Below are 20677 nucleotides of genomic sequence, written 5' to 3'. Positions count from 1 at the left end.
TTCATCAAGATTTATCTTCTCTGGTTTGAGTCAATGTTTTAGGAATGAATGACCGTCTCACCTTCAGCTGTTCAAGAAGTTAAATCGTGATCTACTTTTTCCTTTGAAAAGATAATTTTTAATTGAATCATATTTTTAAATATTCATCCTGTGCAGAACTTTTTAATGCATTATCTGAAATTCAAGTATATCTATCACTAATAAATTTATGTACATTGTAACATGTTGAAATGTAGATAAGTATTACTAACATATTTGGCATAATATTATAAAGGTTCAAAGTGATTAAATTTGGAGTTAGTTATTTAATCATCTTCATTATAATTCTTATTTCAAGTATATATTTTTAGATGTGTCTAGCAAGCTATGTATAATGATCTATATTCAAGATAGAAGCTAATTTGTATTTATTGACTCCTACAGTAAAAAACTGTAAGCTCCATTCTGTTAGAAGGGCAAGGTTATAAAATCCTATAGATGCAAAATTATAAATTTCACTTATTCATAATTTTAGAATCATTTTTAAGGTAATTGTGCAAGTTTTATTACTTAACACCTTATGAAAAGATTGAAATACATTTAAAGGATTAATTATAAAACAAAATTTTATTGCTATATTATGGAGAAAATCATGCTTTTATTAATTTTCAGTAGGAATGTTTCATTTTCCTTTATAAAAATGAAAATTTCATTCAATATAAAATTGTATAAAATATTGTTTTTCATTTCAGTCATTGAATCACTTGATTTTATACCTACCGAGGTCATGGTTGAGAGAAATGGTAACTTTTTTCTCCTACATTTGTAAGGAGGTGAATGATTAAGGAGGAAATAAGAATGATGCTGCCTCCAAGAAAACACGAATGATTTTACTCATTCAACAGATATATGATTTTTCTGTAGTTACAAATTCTGTTGAATGTAGGGGATAGGGACTATTTGGAACATTATCCTCGACTTTAGAGATACTTACTGACTTTTGGAGGGTACATGTGTGTAAATTAAGTAAATATTGCTTAGTGCTAAAATAAAGAACTGACAATTAACTTTGGAATGGATGGCTTACTTTCTCTTTTTTTTTTTCTTTGTTTAATGTTCAATTTATTAAACTCATGAATCTAATACCCCAAACTGAAAATGAATTTTTTCTTGGGGCCTTTAAATATTCATTACAGATCTATTAAGCGTGTCATTTTAAAAAGTTTAAACTAACTGTAATTATATATTTAGAACAGCTGATCCTTTTAAACACTTTGAAACCATAATTCACAAACATATAAAACAAAGGCTACAGAACTTAGTTATAGTTTCACTTAAATTTACTCTAAAGCATCAATATCATAGGTTTAATGTCTTTCTTATTTCTCTTCTTGTTTTTCTATATTTGTTTTTAGATACCCTCAGAGTTTCAGCATTATTAATTTTATTCCTTTCCTTGGGTCATAAAATTCTTAGCAGATCCTGAAGAAAAGATTACCTTATCAGAGCTGCCTAGATTGCAGAACTTTGGTTTATTGACTGACTAATTCTTGATCATACTTGTTTCTCTCAAGGTGATTCTAACCCAAACCACCTTTCTATATTAAGCTTTTCTATAAAAGCTTAACTATAAAATTAACTATAATTTTCTATAGTTAAATTACACCTGTTAATGCCAGTGCGACTATTTCAGGCCTTATCTTATGCGTAGGGTTTTAATTTTGCAACCTAGTATTTATCTCTGACTTTTTAAAAAAAAATATCACTTGGCCATTGTTATATATAACCTATTATCTTGTCATAATCAAGTATTGATTTTTGTGTCTTAGCTTTATAAAGTTACACTTCCCTTATTAGCATTGAGATTTAATCTCTTAGGGGTTGAGAGATTAAGTCTGTGTAGTTAAGTGTTCCTCTGTAGGTCATCTGGCAAACGCTGTGGAACCCCCTTTCAGGTTGGTTATTGTGGGTGCCCACCCAAACTGAATAGTCCTTCCTGTTCTTGGCATCTACATTTTCTGGGGCTATTTGACTTACAGTGTCCAGTGTTTATTCTTAACAGATAAAGCAGACATATGACTGTGCTTTATAAACATACAAGATTCATAGAAGAAATATCAAACCCTCTTAAATATTAAAATCAATAAAAAATAAACATGATCTATTATAGTCACTAATTTCTATTACAGTAATCTTTCGGGCAGGCTTCATAATAACTTTTCTATTTTGAGTCATTTTGAATTCATGGTCTTTCACTAAACTCGTCTTGTAAACCATGATGATGATTATGATGGTGATGGTGGTGGTGATGATGATGGTGACGGTGCTTTTGATGCTCAAGTTGTAACTTCATCCTAAGAGATGCATCTTTTTTTAAATAGGCAAAAGTAAACTATAGTGTTTAAGGATGCACATTTGGGTGATAAAAACAAAAAAACAAAAAACAAGAAAGTCATTATTATAAAAGTGAGTATATGAAGAAGGGGAAGGGGGTGTGATCAGAATGAAACTCGTGGAAGGAGCTTATGGAATAGGTGGCAAAGTTCTATTTTTTGACCTGGGTAAATATTTGATTTGTGTGTGTGTTATATCTGCTCTATTTGTATAATTGTAATTTTATTTAAAAATCTGTCACCGTATGGTCACTGGGGGGCCCTTTATGTTGACTCCTTTATCCTTTATACACTGCCCCTAAAAAATATGGAACGCTTCACGAATTTGCGTGTCATCCTTGCGCAGGGGCCATGCTAATCTTCTCTGTATCGTTCCAACTTTAGTATATGTGCTGACGAAGCGAGCACTGGCTTACTTTCTTTTGAGGGCATTAGGGAGAAGTTTCATGAAAACTTCATGGAAGAGTTTCTATTATTGGAAATGGATGGTAAGGCTACTTGAAATGAAGGGATTGTTAAGAATAAAGGAATGGAAGTTTAGCAGGTTATTTTGTTTGCATGATTTCTGCCCCTTCCTGAGCTCCTTGAACACATAAATGAATATATATATATATATTCATGAATCCCCAGAGCTAAAATGCTCACTGTATGTTTGCTGAATGGATAAATGGACTACGTGTCCTTCAGTAAGAGCCCTTTGCATGCAGGAGATATGACGAGAGGTACTGGTTGAAGACAACTCATGAAGGACTCTGAATTTCAAGTTAAGAAGTTTGAACTTCATTCAGAAGAAGTTTATGAAGTGAAGAAGTGGCACAATTAGAGATTTCTTGAGAAGGTAAATCTAGCAGCTCTGGACTGTAAGTAAAACAGAGACTTGTTACAACATCCCCACAATAAAGATGTTTATCATGTGCATGTGCAAAATTTTAAGATAAATTTATATTAATTAGAAACATGAATTATCTCCACTCAAAACCAAAAATCAGAGGGAGACAACTCAGAAGTTCAAATAGGATTAAGCTAGAACTGTTTTATTCCCATTTCGATACTCCATTCCATGATTTATTTCTGAAAAATTAAACTCATCCAGTCTTATCCTTGCCTCAGTAATGTTATGGCCTTTCTCTTTTCTGTCCCCATCTAGCTTTTGCCGCTTTTCTGAATTGCTCTAACATTCGCCAAGGCTTATTATTGTATATCTCTGAACTCTCCTGCTATGACTATATAAATTGCAATCTGATTTTGAGACAGTCTTAAGTGTTCCTATTTATATTTCAGCTACTCATGCATAAACTTGATTACGAATTATGTGTACATAGCCATAGTTAGTGAATTCTCAAAACATACTGCAAGCACATCGTATTTCACTCACAGGAACAACAGAATACTGGCTATCATTGGTGTTTTATGAAGATATATTATTGAACCACAAAAAAAATCACGAGATGAATGGTCACAGCACTTGCACTTCATCCCTGAAGGCACTGTGGCACTGTCAGTTAAACACTGGTGAGCACAACTTAGTTCTGATTTCTAACTGCATTATTGTCACCACTGGCAACTCTACCTATTATAGGATAAGTGGGTTCTTCCCAGGAAGCCCACAGGGCTAAATTGCATTGCACATTCTGTTCTTATGTATAGCATCTGCCCTTCATTCATTTTTTTTTCTTTGTCAATTGAACTCAGCATTAGAAAGAGTATTTGCTTATAAACCAAATGCATGTATAAAAGTATATCAATGCAAAAAAACCCCCAACATAGCCATTAATATTGCAAATCTGTTCTCAAAACACTAGAATAGCTTATGAACTCCCAAACACACTTATATTTTAGTGAAATGTTATGTCGTTACAGTAGAAAACAGTGCTTCAATCTAATGAGTATACAGAGAAAAACTGTATCTATATTAAGACCATTTTTCTCTAATGTGAGTTCCAATATTGGCAGCAAATTTGTGTTTTCATTTGTTTGTGTTTGGAGGCTACGGTCTCTGGAACATAGCTGTGACAGTGGTTGCTTCTCTTAAATCAATTTACTCTATGCCAGGGATAAAGAAGAGTTATTTCATTCAACTTACAAACATTTTATTGGTCTTAATTGGGCTTAGAAATGTGTACTTGGGTTACAGTTCTGTTTAAAAGATGTTGCTCCTCTGGCTTCCCTGGTGGGGCAGTGGTTGAGAGTCCGCCTGCCGATGCAGGGGACACGGGTTCGTGCCCCGGTCCGGGAAGATCCCACATGCCGCGGAGCGGCTGGGCCCATGAGCCATGGCCACTGAGCCTGCGCGTCCGGAGCCTATGCTCCGCAACGGGTGGGGCCACAACAGTGAGAGGCCCGTGTACCGCAAAAAAAAAAAAAAAAAAAAAAAAAGTGTATATATATATATATATATATATATAGTCACCCAATTCATAGATCATACAGAACAAAATGAATAAAAACACCCTCTTGTGGTGTCTGCCCTTCTCATCTATGGGACAGGAGGAGCCAGAAAAGAATTTCTGTTAAAGAAGGCGGTGTCTAACAGACCTGTAAATACAAGCTTGCATTTACATGATTTTGAGTACCAGTATAACTGAGCTTTCTGGGCTACATAAGGAATCGTTATTTTTCTCAGACTCTGGAAAGACTGGTCCTGTTGTTATGAAAAACCCTTGAAATAAGGGTCACTTAAGAGTTTACTCTGAAAAACAGTGGTAAATATCCATGATGGAAATGCTGAGTTAAGACAAGGAGATGCCTAAACCCAAAATGTTCTATTAATTGGAAATGAGTGTCTTTGGGGGAAAAAAATGCATAGAGAGGCTTGCGTTTGTCACTGTGTCTGTCTAATACTACCCCCTTCCGAAACAGACTTCACCCCGAGTTTGCGCTGAGGGGCGGCCATAGACGGCCATGTTTATACCTCATGAGCTTGCATCGCGGCAGATAGACCAAAAGGCCGCCACTTCTGCATCTGGCAAATAGGGCCACCACGATGTAGAGCCTGAAGAAGGCACCGGTCACATTTTTTTCTCCTTAAACCATCTCCCTGGAGTTAGGCATTCCTCAGCCCAGGCTGCCCCTTGACAGTACCCTGCTGAAAATAGATTCCCAAAAATGATTTTGCACGTAAAGCTTCCCCATGTCAAAGATTCCTGGAATCTAACCGGATTCAAAGAGACCGCTTACCCGAGGCATCCCAGCTGAAAGAAGCAGACGTAAAACCTATAATACATACATTTGAGCCTTTTACAGGAGTAGCCTGTGAATCACAAGTGCTGCAATCCCCAGGTCATTTGTGTGAAATGCAAACTCTCAGCCTGTACCCTGAGAGGTTCTAATTCCCGAGGTCTACGGTGAGGCCTGTGGGTCATGATGAACAGCCAGGGCTGAGATCCATTGCTGGAGCGGTGCCATCCCATAGAAACTTAAAGCAAGCCACAAGACAAGGCACATTTGCAAGTTTAGATTTTCTGGCAGCCACACTTAATAAAAGGATAAACTGGTGCTTAATTTTAACAATATATTTAATTTAACACAATATATCCAAAACACTCTTTTAACATGCAATGAATATGAAAAAGTTACTAGTGAGATATACTGCACTTTTTTTTTTTTGCATAGGAAGTCTTTGAGTTTTTCAAGCACTCCATAGACACATGTGGCCAGCACTAACCTACTGGATAGCGCAGACAGAGAAGGAAGTTGGGATTTTCTGCTTTCATTAAAGCTATTGTGAGTCCTAAACCAGCCCCAGGCTTGAGTTACCAGAGGCTACATTGGTCTTTGTTATTCTTCCCTCTTAACCCCAAGGCCTGAAACTCCATATCCCTCATCCCTACCACTTTTACCTACTAAATTCCTATCTGTCGTTAAATTTCAGCTCAAATAGAATTTCCTCTTGCTTGGTTGCCCTAGCCTCTCTCATCCCCCAACGCTGACACCACGAAAAGCAAAATAAACATAGCAAACAAGAATGTTATTATCTATTACAGTTGTCAACCGAAAAAACTGCACAATGTGAGAGCTGTGAGTTAAGTGTATCGGGGGCAAAATGAGGACTGTAGCCTGGGATGCAGCATCTCAGAAAGCTCTGAGAAACCACTCTGGAGAGATGACGAAACTGCAACAGAGCGCAGTTGTGTCTTGCTCAAGCTCAAATAACTGGTGGTGGAACTGGAGGTATTTGAACCTCTTAGCGCTGTATTAACAGCAGAGACTCTGAAGTCAAATAGCACTGACAGTTACTCATGTGTGTGACCTTGGGCAAAAAGCTTAATCTCATGGTGACTGTTAGTAAAATGAATATTTTCTCCCTCCTAGGAAATAAAATATTACACCTGTTTTCTAAAATTAAATAAATCAAGATTCTCAAAACATTAAAAAAAATGTAAACAAAACCCTGGGTACCTAGTTTCCTGTTTCCTTGTTATATACTCTCAGAACACTGTGTATCTTTCATAACACTGTCACGGTTGGCTATACATTTATTCCTGTGGTTGATAATTATCGACTGGCTCCTTCTCCCTGAGGGATGCTACTGTATCTGTATCTTGCAGAGGATGTATATTCAAAATAATTATGTCGACTAGACAAATGAATTCCTAGTTCTTGAAATGAGCCTTGGAAGATTCATATATATACATACACACACACACACACACACACACACACACACACACACACACACACACAGGATATTTCTTTTCCAAACCTTAAGGGCCAGAGGGAAATTTAATGTGAGGCTAACTGAGCTCACTTACGGGACCACCATGAGACTGGACATTGCTAAGAGTTTTCTTCTACGGAGGGAAGCCAGGTAACATTCATTTCTGGTAAATTGCCTCACGAGATCTCAGAAAATAAGGGACCTGAGCCTTGAAGGGTCTAGTAATTTGTTGTGAGTTTTTTCTCATTCTAAGTAAAGATTCTACCTTATACTTAATTTTGTTTTTGTAATCCGGTATTCCTTTTTTGTAAAGAGTTCCCCAAACTCCAAATTGTATGACGCTTCATGTTCCACAAAGCCTGGATCTACCCCTGCAGAGAACATGAAAGTTTTAATCCTTTGATCATTTTGTATATGAGGAAAAAATTCAATCCTTTTCCAAAAATTTGGATTCTAATGCTTTGTATTGTAATGACTTTTCTTATCAAAGTGAAGGGTCAGCACCAAGGAGGCTACATACAGGTTAATGGTGCCAGATTTCAGGGGAGAGTGAAGGGGTGTGTGCATGGGGAGGGTGCATCCCACTGCTTCTTTTTTTTTTTTTTTTTTTTTGCGGTACGAGAGCCTCTCACTGTTGTGGCCTCTCCCGCTGTGGTCGGAGCACAGGCTCCAGACGCGCAGCCCCAGCGGCCACGGCCCACGGGGTCAGCCGCTCCGTGGCACGCGGGATCCTCCCAGACCGGGGCACGAACCCGTATCCCCTGCATCGGCAGGCGGACTCTCAACCACTGCGCCACCAGGGAAGCCCCCCACTGCTTCTTACACAGCCCTAAATACCATTCTGTGAAGACCAGAAAGACCACAGGGCTGACACCAGATTTTCCTTGGGCAAATTGTACTCTCCTTCATTAGGTTAACTTCCCTAGTTAGAACTGAAGATTGGGGGGCTAGGGAAATGAAGATTTGTATAATCGGAAACATATTCAGCAAATACAAAATTTAGGGGAGTACTATTAAAAATTAAGTGCAGCTTGCATGGTGTTCACTCATTCACACAATAACTGAATTCCTACGAAATACAAACAGTTCGGTAAGTGCTGGGGGTATAATAGGAGGCGAATGGATCCCGTCCCTGCCCTCAGCAAGTCTAGAGTCAGAGAAAGTATCACTATTACAGGAGTTCACAACAACAACAAAATGATAACCCTGGTTGGTGTGGTTAGGTAAGGCTTTATATAGAGGGTAAATCTTGAAATATATTTGCTAGGAGAGGAAAAATGTGTACAGTAAACATGAAAGGAAACAAGATCCTAGGGGAGGACATCACCATCAGAATTAAATTAATAAAATAATCTTACCATTTTCTCTATCATTCATTGTGTGTCATCCAATGATACCAAATAATAGGACATCATTAATGTTTCTATTACCTTTATTGTTATCTTTTAAATAAATGTCCATGCTTTTCTTAAACTTTATTTGTTGCAATTTTTGAAGTATTACAGGAATATGTAATGTTCCTAGACTTAATAAATATAATTTTTATAGCAGGAATAGGCTTAGCAATGTGAAAAGCATGCTGCCTGGACTACCATAACGCACACATTTATTCTAAATAAGCTTCATGTCTCCTCCTCTTGGCCTGGTTACCAGGAACCTGGGATTGAGATGAGCAGGAAAGTCAGGAGGCCATAGAAAATCTGCTGTTGAAAGCGAAGCTTAAGTAGAGATGAGTTTGATGTGTAGCCTTGCATGCCCCTGTTAATCCTCACTCTTGTCACTTTAATTTCGAATCATCTCTTCTTTTTACCATTTAACCATCATGCTATCCTAGACTGCTAAATAGCTTTTGCTGGAGAAAATGAAATACTATTCTCTAATCTTTAGAGATGTAACACAGGAATACACAACAAACAGATAAGTTAGAAACTTAAAGAACTAAAGTTAGAAACTGAATTTTGCTTATGATAAATGACTCAATAAAAGAGAGTATAAAAAACAACTGTTATAACTACTCCCAGACCCCCAGTTCTGCCATAAAAATAATAATTAAATCCAACAATAGGCTCAAAATCCCATTTTCTTCACTGTAATAATAGATAGGGTTTTTAAATCATTTTTATGAAAGCACAAATTTCTCAGTGAATAGAACGCTGCAGAATTGCTCTTAGGCTGCAGAAGTATCCTAGCAGGACTGTGTTCTTTGTAGTACTGGTCTCAGAGTACTCAGATACTTGGAGCTCGTGCAGCATGGAGATGGTTACCTATCAAAGACCCCAGTGCTGTTTCACCTGCCCGGGTCCCTGAGGATGATACATCATGCAGGAAAATGACTAAATCAGGCCTCTACAACTTTTTTGCACAATTGAAAATTTTAAAAAGGTGGCCTACTGGCCTCATAACTTGGTCAATTGAAAACACATTTGCGAACACTAGAAAGTAGTGACCCTTATTCTGGGTGTTCACAGCCCTGCTTGGCAGGGGCTCAATTTCAACTCTCGCTTACCCCTTACCAGAGAGTTCTTGTAAAGTGAACTACCTGTGCAACTGTAAGGGTGAACTCAGTCTCAATTGCCTAAGAGATGGTGCCCTTTCTATAAGCCAAAGACATGTCTCCTCAGAAGTTTATTGCACTTTGCAGAATTCTCGATAAATGATCACCTTCTATCTAGAATTTGAAACCTCTGTCTAGAAAATGCAGAGTTTCTTTATTTTTCTGGATCTCAAGATGTCTCAGAACCGCTTAGGAGCAATGGCATAATCAAGCAGGGGGACATTGTTGAATCTGTAGCTCTGTTGAGGTTCTGATGCTCTAACACGTCCTGCTTCAGGCTGCCATGCGATTGTGATTGGCATTTTTGCGATTCCTGCCGTAAGGTTTCTTACAGCGGTAAGGGTTCTGTGCAACTGCTCCAGGCTGGCCACTTTGGAAGTTCCCCAGGTATAAGTCTGGTGGTCTGACCTGTGCTGGTGGGAACCAGTGAGTGATGGCTGTTCTTGCCGTGCCTCATCCACACCTGTTTGGCACTCCTTATCCACAATCCCTCAACTTCTTAAAATGTTTTCCCTCCCCACCTTAATTTTTTTCCCCCTCCCTACCTCATCCTACCATTCTACCCAACTTTGTCAGGGAGGAGAATGGACAAAAAAAAACCCCCAAAATCCTCATTTACGCAAAGTATTTGTATTTCAAAAGTTGCTTAAAAATACTTCCTACAATAAATATCTAGTTGTAAACTTCCATGCTTCTTTGGGCAAACAGTTTTGGATGAGAGTGTGCTTTTCCTAAGAGCCTCATTTAACAATATGAAAGCACGAGAAGATTCAGGCTCTGCCCGAGGTCTCTCTTATTTTGTGTCATCATCTTACATGTCTCTACTTCCTCTGCTTCTATTTTCCTTAACTTTAGCCTTTTAAAAAATAGAGTAGGTTCACCCCACCTCTGTCTGTCCCTGTCATATAAATGTCAACCAAATAAAGCAAATTCATTGCTTATATCTATAAAGCTTCCCAGGTTGGAATCCAGAGGCCTCACTGACCTCTGGGATCAAGCAAACCATTTCTCTTTGAGTCATGGGTGCCTCAGGTTTGCTAGATGCTATGTCTCCAAAGACTCAAACAAATACACACACTCTCTCTCCCTTGTATGTCTTAGTTGCAAATTGTTTTTTCATTTTATTCAAAGTGATTCCCCAAAGAATGAAATAGATTTTAGATTGTTTTTTAGGGGGATAGAGAAATGAGAGAGAAGGTCATTTAAATAGCAAAGTATCCGTATGTATGACTCAAGCTAAATTGAAGGAACTGTGTGTATGGTTTCTATACTGTAACAGCATGAGGACCCTTAGCCTAATTCACTTCTTCTGGGTACAGCACCCTCAGAGTGAAGGAAATAAAAAGATATTGGAAAAAACATATCATAATGTCACTCTAACACTATTTAATACTATGTATAAGTCAAAATATTTCAGGCAAATCTTTGACCTGGTCCAAAGAAAGGTAGTAGATAAATTATAGTGGAATCCTGACATGTTCCTGTAGTTGTTTGTTTTTTCTTTAAGGAGGAACAATGCTTACTTATACCAGTGGTTAAAAATAGATAATTTTTGATTTAAACTATTACTTGTTAGCAGACTTCACAGGCTCCCAGATAATCGCTATAGTCAGAAGTTACTTTTTATATTTATATATATATATATTTTATATTTATAATTTAACTAACTCATTGCAATATTCGGGTCCATTTCCTAAGCGTTTGTTCCTCTGAGGACACCGTCGGTAGAAAGTTACTGCCTATATTAGTTTGCTGGGGCTGCCATAACAAAATACACAAGCTTAAAGAATAAAAATTAATTTTCTCAAAGTTGTGGAGGCTAGAAGTCCAAGACCAACTTTGTTTTTTTCTCAGGCCTCTCTCCTTGACTTGCAGATGGCTGCCCCCAGGGCTGTGTCCTCACACCATCTTCCCTGTGTTTGTCTAGGTCCTAATCTCTTCTTATAAGGACACCAGTCATATTGGATTAGGGCCACCCTGAAATCCCCATTTTAATTTAATTCAATTACCTCTTTAAAGACTCTATAACTCCAAACACTGTCACATTCTGCGGTACTAGGGGTTAGGATTTCAATATACAAATTTGGGGGGGACACAATTCAGCCAAAACACTGTCTTATACTTAGTTCCTTTCTAATGCTTAAGGTTCTATTTTCAGTCATTCCCCAATCTTCTCTCCAAATGAAATCAGTGCAGTTTTTTAAACATTTCAAACTGAGTCATAAGATTCTTAACATACTCCACATTCACTATCACTACCCTCCTCTGAATTTAGCTTACGTCTTACACATTCTTTTTGGATCGTGGTCCTTAAGAACAGTCTGCATTTTATAATAAAATACTATTATCTTTTCTTTGCAACATTTGCTTGGCTCCTAACACAGTGCCTTTCTCGTATCAAGCACTCAAAAATCTTTCAATAGGATGAGTAGAAGAAATTTTATTATTATACATGGCTGCAATAATAAGTGTTATAATCCTGACTCATGTCCAGCTTATGGTTAATTATGACTCTCAAATCATCTCCTGCTTTGCCAGCAAGTAACTAATCATTTTTATTTGAACAGATGCTTACCCATCTAGTGGTTCATCAAAACCTTTCAAAATCATTGTCCATCGTTACAAAATTCTAGGTAACTGAGGTTTTCACACTTGAAGATTTAAAGCAATTGGTTCTCATCATACCCTACATTTTTTTTTTTTTTTTTTTTTTTTGTGGTACGCGGGCCTCTTACTGTTGTGGCCTCTCCCGTCGCAGAGCACAGGCTCCGGACGCGCAGGCTCAGCGGCCATGGCTCACGGGTCCAGCTGCTCCGCGGCACGTGGGATCCTCCCAGACCAGGGCACGAACCCGTGACCCCTGCATCGGCAGGCGGACGCTCAACCACTGCACCACCAGGGAAGCCCCATACATTTTTAATATTAGCCTCAGCTAACCATTTTTGCATCACTGAATATTTATGAATTACTTTTCCATTTTTTTCCCTAATATAATTTTAAAACACCACTTGAACATCATTAGTGCTGAAAGGTCACTTCTCCGACTTACAGATCAAAAAATGCAATAGGAGAAACTGTTCTGGGTGACAGTAAGACTTTTGTTTCTATCCCCTTACCACTTGACAAGAGCCAATATGGAGAAATTTCTTCTCTAGAGCTTCAAAATATTGGGACCAGCCCTAGCTGCACAACATAAGTGTGGAGACTTTTAGAAATGCAAAAACCCAGGAATTGTCTTAGACCTTTTGAATCAGAATGCCTCGGGGGAGAGAGAGTATGTTTGAAGCTGAAATGGCAGTTTCCATGCACAGTCAGAGCTGAGAATTTTGCTCAACAAAGAAATAAGAAACTGGTCCTTACATGTAAATGGCACATTGGAATCACCTGGGGAGCCTGAACGCAAGCTGCTGCCTGGGTTTCACCCCACCGCCTGGGCAACGGGATATTTAAAACTTTCCAAGTGCTTCTAATGTGAAACCAAAAGGACACACTAATGAGAAATTAGAAGGGCATTACTAGTTATGTATTTTTAAAATATACTTGAAAGTTAAAATTATAACACTAGGACTGATTCTGAATAGCATGTTTATTACAAACGGTTCAGTATGACTTGCCGGAGACTGTAAAACATGGGCACAGCAGTGGTTCTTGGCTGTTAAAGTGTAGCTGCTTTAGATCAGAATCCCCTGGAAGGCTTATTATAACACAGATTGCTGGACCCAACCCCAGTTTCTTTTTTTAAAAATTTTTATTGAAATATAGTTGATTCACAATGTTGTGTTAGTTTCAGGTGTACATCAAAGTGATTCAGATATATATATATATATTTTTTCTTTTTTAGAATCTTTTCCATTATAAGTTATTACAAGATACTGAGTATAGTTCCCTGTGCTATACAGTAGGTCCTTGCTGTTTACCTATTTTATATATAGTAGTGGGTGTCTGTTAATCCCAAACTCCTAATTTATCCCTCCCCCCGCCTTCCCCTTTGGTAACCATAAATTTGTTTTCTATGTCTGTGAGTCTACTGTTTTGTAAATAAGTTCATTTGTATTTTTGTTTTTTTTAGATTCCACATATAAGCCATATATATTTGTCACCATTTGCAGCAACATGGATGGACCCAGAGATTATCATACTGAGCGAAGTAAGCCAGCTCCAGTTTCTGATTCACTCATTCTGGGGTGGTGCCCAAGAATTACATTTTTTACAAGTTCCAGGGTAGTATGGACCACACTCTGAGTTTCTACTTCCATAGGGAGGTGGATGTCCTTTCAGGCAGATGAGACTATGGATTCCACGTCCCACATCTTGCAATGAAGAGACCATCGACCCAAAGCATATGCACCTGTTTTCAAAGAACATTCTGCAAGATGCACACTACAAGATGTTCTCACGGAATGCCACGTTCCCTCCAAAATCTGAGAAAAAATAGGATTTGGCAGAATCATATGTTATCCTGCACTATTTTCACATACTCTAAAATACAATAATAATAAAATACAATAATAATAACGGTAAACTGAAGTGTGGATACTACACCTTTAATCTCAGTTTGTCATTTTATGCTCACTAGCGTATTTTCAGAACTTTTCTCCCCAGTTTTTTTTTTGCGGTACGCGGGCCTCTCACTGTTGTGGCCTCTCCCGTTGCGGAGCACAGGCTCCAGACGCGCAGGCTCAGTGGCCATGGCTCACGGGCCCAACCGCTCCGCGGCATGTGGGATCCTCCCGGACTGGGGCACGAACCCGTGTCCCCTGCATCGGCAGGCGGACTCTCAACCACTGCGCCACCAGGGAAGCCCTCCCCAGTTTTAATAAATGGTTGGAATTCAATTCAAACTGTTGAAGATAATATATAAGCTAAAAGAATTCTTTTTCAAAAAATGTTCACCATATATTAAAAGTGTTTTTGATTCTGTGACACTAAAATTTTTTGCCATATATTAAAAGTGTTTTTGATGCAGTGGTATAGACTTCTATATGGCATCATACCTTGGGCTTTTCCATGAAATGTAACTTGGAGACAGAAATAGAAAAATATTTAAGTTGTTTTTACTCAGTAAATTCCTACATTAACTGTCCTAGGGGATATCTCTTAAATCCCCTAACACAAATAATTGGGCATATTTTCTTAGATCTACCTTAAAGAAATTTCATGTTAAATTGCAAACTAAAAAACTATGATCTCTCCACCTTTCTTTAGATGTGGCTCATCACCTCCCTCTTCTCCAAAGTTGACATTCCTCCTGTTCTGGATCTTTTCCATGGTTTCCTTGGAAAGACATGTTCTGTTCAGCAATCCATGTTACTTTCCAAAGCCTCTTTACTTGCTGATTGATTCCAACATGTTTGACTCGATAATAAATCTAATCTCTTCCTTTTAGGGGGGAGGAAGGCAGAGAGGATGGGAGAACAACTGAAGATAGGTATAACTATAGGTATAAATACTAAATGTTCTCAAAATTGAGTTCATGTTTAAGGACCCTGTATAACCTAGCATTGTATGTCATCTGGCTTCTTTCAAAAGCCTAATTGTGAGAAGTCATATTTAGGTTAGATAATATAAAAATACAGCATTCCCCACATCTCTCAGTATTCTATATTTGACATTTGCATTGACTTATCCTAAACCACAGAATGCCTACACCTTAGACAAAGAAGCTTCAGTTACTGGGATTCACTTTTAAGACTATGTTCTTAGCTTTCATTGAAGCCTTTTAAAACAACAACAAAAAGTCTTATAAGCACTGCTTTCTATTTGCTATGATGTCCTCCATATAAGAAAACTCTCTTTGAATTTTACCCTGTATAAACTGTTTATCTTCTCTGAAAAGCTTGTATTTAAAAAATTATATATGTATATAAAATATTAAAATTATATAGATATATATATATTTTTTTACCCAGTTAGGAAACTCAAACCTTACTTTATTTCTGTCTTTTCCTTGGTATTATCTTCATGTAAGATACTAATTTCCCTATTTCTACATCACTGAACTATTTTAAGGAAAAGAAAGTAGTTGCATTGGTGATAAAATTCCAAAAGAATCCGGATACCAGAATTTAAAGAAAAATAAAAAGGAGTAAAGAAATGTACCAAGCAAAGTGCCTTACGATTTTCCACATTTTAATTTTATGTAAGCTTCAAGCCTACTCTGACACTAGATATAGCAGTCTCTGAACTGATGCCCAGGGAAATTCAGTGATGTACCCTCAGCTAGGTCTCTAGTGCCAACTAAAAATTGTCAATCACCATCTGGTTCTACAAGAAGTCACTAACCACCTTAGTTGCTGACCTTCAACACACCCTGAAAGAAGTTCAGGGTGGGGGTCAGGAATGGGGCACTCTGCGCTCTGGGAAAACCTGGCAGAACAGGCCTTCAGATATTTTCAGGAGCAGATTTTATGAGCCTTATTTCTTGCGTCTTCTCATATTTAAACAAGCACTAAAATCATTAACGGAGACGTCTGCTCCTTGTGACTAGCAGAAACCTTCCACCAAACGGTGTGCTTCACTGCACATATTCCCTGTTCACTAAAATCATATATATACTGACCTCCCCACACTCCTTCTGAGCAGTTCCTCAGAGCCATCTGAGAAGCTATCTCCCAGGCTATAGCCCTTATTAGGCCCCAAATGACACAACTCACAACTCTCACATTGTGCATTTTTTTTGTCAACACTAGTAAACTTCAGAGAACACGTTCAAACACAGTTTTCTGACTATAGCGCTCATGCTAATTTTACTAAATCATCCTGGAAGGAAACAAATGGAAACCACACTCATTTAATATAATTCTGTGGCTTGTACCTCTAGATTATCACACGAAAAGATCCCTTATTTCCATTTCCTTTACACGTCTGGGCAGGCCACGCCTCTTCTTCCCACCTCTGTGGATTGTGAAAAGTTTGGTACAGAAATGTTTGACCCATCAAGGAAAAAAGAAGTGATTGTAGAAAAGGGAATGTGGAAGCACGTATGGAGGCTTAGGGGACCAAAAGCATTTGCTTTTCCTCTGGAATTACTGGAGACAGCAAGGGTTAGTGAAAACAGCACTAGACTTGGAATTTGAGTCCCCACTGTCACCAAGTACCTACACAAGCTTAGGCAGCCACTTCTCCAGCCCTCAGTTACCTCATCCATATTGTTTATTTAACAAGACTTCATCATCATTGCATTGTACCAATATAACACTAAGGTGTTCAACTTGGGATTCTCCATTTGCACTCATTATTATTATTTTTTTTTTTTTGCGGTACGCGGGCCTCTCACTGTTGTGGCCTCTCCCGTTGCGGAGCACAGGCTCCGGACGCGCAGGCTCAGCGGCCATGGCTCACGGGCCCAGCCGCTCCGCGGCATGTGGGATCCTCCCGGACCGGGGCACGAACCCGTGTCCCCTGCATCGGCAGGCGGACTCTCAACCACTGTGCCACCAGGGAAGCCCCTGCACTCATTATTTTAATCAAACAACTCCTTATTGCGTAGTTACCACGTCCTTAAGACTTTGTTACCTGCTGAAAGAAACACTGAGGTAGGATGCCATCTGTTCTGCTGTCTCTCCCGATCCCCCACTGGACCTGCACATTTGAGCAAGTCACTCAACATGTTACATCCCTCCAAGCCCCACAGGATTCTTCATGCAGATTGGGTTTCAGGATGAGCCATTTCACCTCTGTCTTTGTCATCACCCTAAATACGTAGGGTCCTTAGCCTTTTTCATGCTCATCCCTGACCTGGAGACTCCCTCCTGCCCCAGTTTGCCTATCACCCTTCTCACTTTCTAATAAATTTCACTGGAGAGGAGAATATCATTTTGGTGTGAATGCCTGATGGCCATTCCTCAGCTTTGGGCCCTAAAGAGAGTGGTGACTATTCTAACTAGATGCGTTTGACGCCTATGGAATTTTTATTGGAGGTAACATCCACAGTGAGAAGGAGACTAGGGCAGGGGGCTCCTGCACCTGCCATTGTGAATCTCATCTCCTTGCCGCCTGAGTTGTTACCTGGGCAACCAAAGGGCCTGCCTCCTGCATATCAGGTGAGACTGCTGAGTGGAATTCTGCAAGGGCTCACTGAAAGGGCCACCTGATGTTGCCCTGTCTGGCATGTTTGCTTCCTGTTCAATAGGCTTCTGAGTAAGCTGGTGTCTTAATGTTTAATTGGACCCTGAAAGACTGCCTAGCGAGCACTGCACGACTGTACTTCTATAATTAGTCCCTTGTTTCCTGTTAATCTAAGCAACTCCATCGCTCCACCAAAACTATCTTCTCAAAAGCCACCAGTGATTTCTTTTTCTTTGTCCAAATCAAAGCCTTTTTCAGTCTCTTGATGCCCAAGTGTTTTTGACACTTGTCAGCGCCTCATCTTGCCTGAAATTCTCTCTTCCTGGGGCCTCATGCTTTTTTTTTTTTTTTTTCCGTCTCACAGCACTTCTAATCATTCTTCTCTTTCCAGGCCTGATTTCTTTGTTTCTCTTTGATTTCCTAAGAATGCTGAATTCTCTAGGAACCAGTCCTCTGGCATTTTTTCACTAGAGTTTCCACTCAAAGTCAGTCAATCTTAGGACCGAACTTCTTACACCCAGCTCTTCATCTACAGTGTGAGCATCTCCCTCCTCCCTGACTCCAATGCCGTATATGTAAATAACAAATTATAATTGTTAAATACTAAGTATGTGGTCTTATTTTGCAAAACCCCATGTCACACATCCTTTTCCCTATTAAAACCTGTACAGAGTTTTGTACCCATCATTTATATGTAAACGGTGAAAAGTGATTTTATTATAATATGTATCATAATGTTAATTATTCTCTACGTTTGATGTCATAAAGCTTTATTTAAAGAGTTATAAAATTCTAGAATAAGTAAAAAAATTAAACATACTTACTTTCATGTAAAAAATATATAGTACTCAAAGCCTAAAATACATAGCTTTCAACACTGTGAAGCAAATATAGGTGCTAAAAAAAGAAAGCCAATCAAAAAGGTGAAGTTCAGATTGTTGCTATAAACATTCACTATGCCAAAATAAATAAACGCATAAATAAATAGAATTCACTTTCCTTGGCAGGCGATCATTGTTAGGCGAACTTCCTCTTTGTTGCAGGCTTTTTCCACCGTAATTTTGTGACTAAATTGTTCACATGTGCTGCTAATATATGATTGTCATGATAATTTAAAAATAAAGGCAATTCTACGTTTCTTCCCCTTTCTGAGCAAGATAATTATATTTCTTTGGAATATAAATTGCCACCATTTTTAGAGTTAAAAATTCTTCAAAGAACAATTAAGTCTTTGCTGAAACATGAAATAGAAGATAGTTCTAGAGACTATAACAGCGTTTCAATTCAGTGCTTCCAATGAGAACAAAAAAATTGGCCTAACTGTTGCCCAAAGTCAATGCTTCTGATTCTAAGATGTCAGGCTGTATATTTTGAATGAGCTTAGATATATTCAGCAATATAAGCGAGCCTGGTAAACTATAAAGTTATTGAAGTGAATAAATGTTTACTTTCTCTACATAATTGAAACTAGGAAAAATCATATGGTTGTAATATTAAACATCATGTACTTTTAAGTAAAAGTTTAAAGCATTTCTCCATTATCTTATTTCTTTTCCAGGAAGAAGGAATCAAAAAAAAGCAAAAAAGTTAAAGTTCTTAAAATAAGGGAGTAAAAATTTCCTGTAGTTCTAAACTATTATCTGGTTCAAAAGCAGTATTTTTAGAGTAGAGTTTCATTTTTACACTGGTGCTTAGCTATACATTTTTCCTTTCCATTCCTATAATATTTCGGGGATGTTAGAGCCATGTTTTTGTTGTTCTGATGTAGCTGTGAATACGGTATTGTAAGTTGCATTACAGGAAAGTTTATGGAACCTTTCATTAGAGGCAAAGACTGGCAGTAGTAGCCTTCTGGTGATTGGAGGGTCTTCCCAAAGTTATGAAGTTTCTACTGAGTCACAGTGGGGCAAGTTCTGCCCTACAACCTGAATGAAATCTCTCATTCTTACAAGTAAGCCATGGAAGAGGGAAAACACACACATACACACACACACACACACACACACACACACACACACACACCTGGACACAACACTGGCATAATACGAAAGCAATACAATACCCCAAATGTCAAAGATTCAGAGCTACATCAGGTTAAAAGAGCAGACACCGACTGCTAGGTTGGAACCAGAGAAATGGGTGAATGAACCCTGTTTTCCCTGCTTACTGTGTGGATGGAGCGAGTACTTAAAATACGGGACCCTCATCGGTAAAATAGGAGTAACCTTATGTCATAGAAGATTAAGACCTGCCAATAAGATACTGCATCAGCACAGTGCTTGACTCATAACATACACTGAGAAAATGACACTCTCAAGTACATACTATCCAGAGACCACTGGTCAAGCCTGAAGCCTGATTGTCCCCAATTGTGGACACAATATGAACAGAATCATGTGTGTCCAGGTGCCCAGAAATAAGGCTCTTTCCACTTGAGCTCTGCATCCAAGAGCAGGGGGCCCACTCTGGGGCCTCTCACACCTGAAGAAGCAGTTTTGTTGATAGCAGTCATATACTTACTAGTTATCACTATTACACCTGATTATTATTGTTTTTTAGCCTTCAGAGTCTTCAGAGATCTCTGGTTTCTTATCCCCAGCAAGGATCCTTTCATTCTTGAGCTCAGAAGGTGGTTTTATAAAGCCTCAAGAAAATGGCAGGGTCTCTAAAAACATCAAGGCAGTAATATCTTCTATCCCGGTATGGTACATATTTTTCTTAAGAATAATGTAGAGAACCTGCTAGGTGACCAGCAGCATTTACAGTTGACCCTTAAACAACATGGGCTTTTGAAAATCCATGTATAACTAACTTACAGTTGGCCCTCCATACAGGCAGTTCTTCTGTACCCGTGGATTCAACCAACCACAGATTGTGTAGCACTGTAGTGTTTAATGTTGAAAAAAAATTGCATATAAGTGGCCCCATGCAGTTCAACCCCGTGTTGTTCAAGGGTTAACTGCACATGGGTAGGGAACCCTCATTTGTCAAAAGAGGTGTTTCTAGGTCACTTTCTTTACTATCTTC

The 20677-nt window shown here is 38.5% G+C and overlaps 1 protein-coding gene and 1 non-coding gene across 4 annotated transcripts in view; both read right to left on the bottom strand.

Annotated features, from left to right (window-relative positions):
* The window catches only part of CNTNAP2 (contactin associated protein 2), a 2029937-nt gene that overhangs the window by 977503 nt on the left and 1031757 nt on the right, over nucleotides 1-20677 (bottom strand). The gene's annotated exons all lie outside the window — the stretch shown is intronic.
* On the bottom strand, nucleotides 2674-2780 carry LOC137229591 (U6 spliceosomal RNA). Its single transcript, XR_010945748.1, has one exon. It is a non-coding gene; the product is annotated as a U6 spliceosomal RNA (small nuclear RNA).

This window comes from Pseudorca crassidens, chromosome 8 (assembly GCF_039906515.1).
Source record: "Pseudorca crassidens isolate mPseCra1 chromosome 8, mPseCra1.hap1, whole genome shotgun sequence".
Lineage (NCBI taxonomy): Eukaryota > Metazoa > Chordata > Mammalia > Artiodactyla > Delphinidae > Pseudorca > Pseudorca crassidens.
This window is presented reverse-complemented; position numbering and strand designations above follow the sequence as displayed.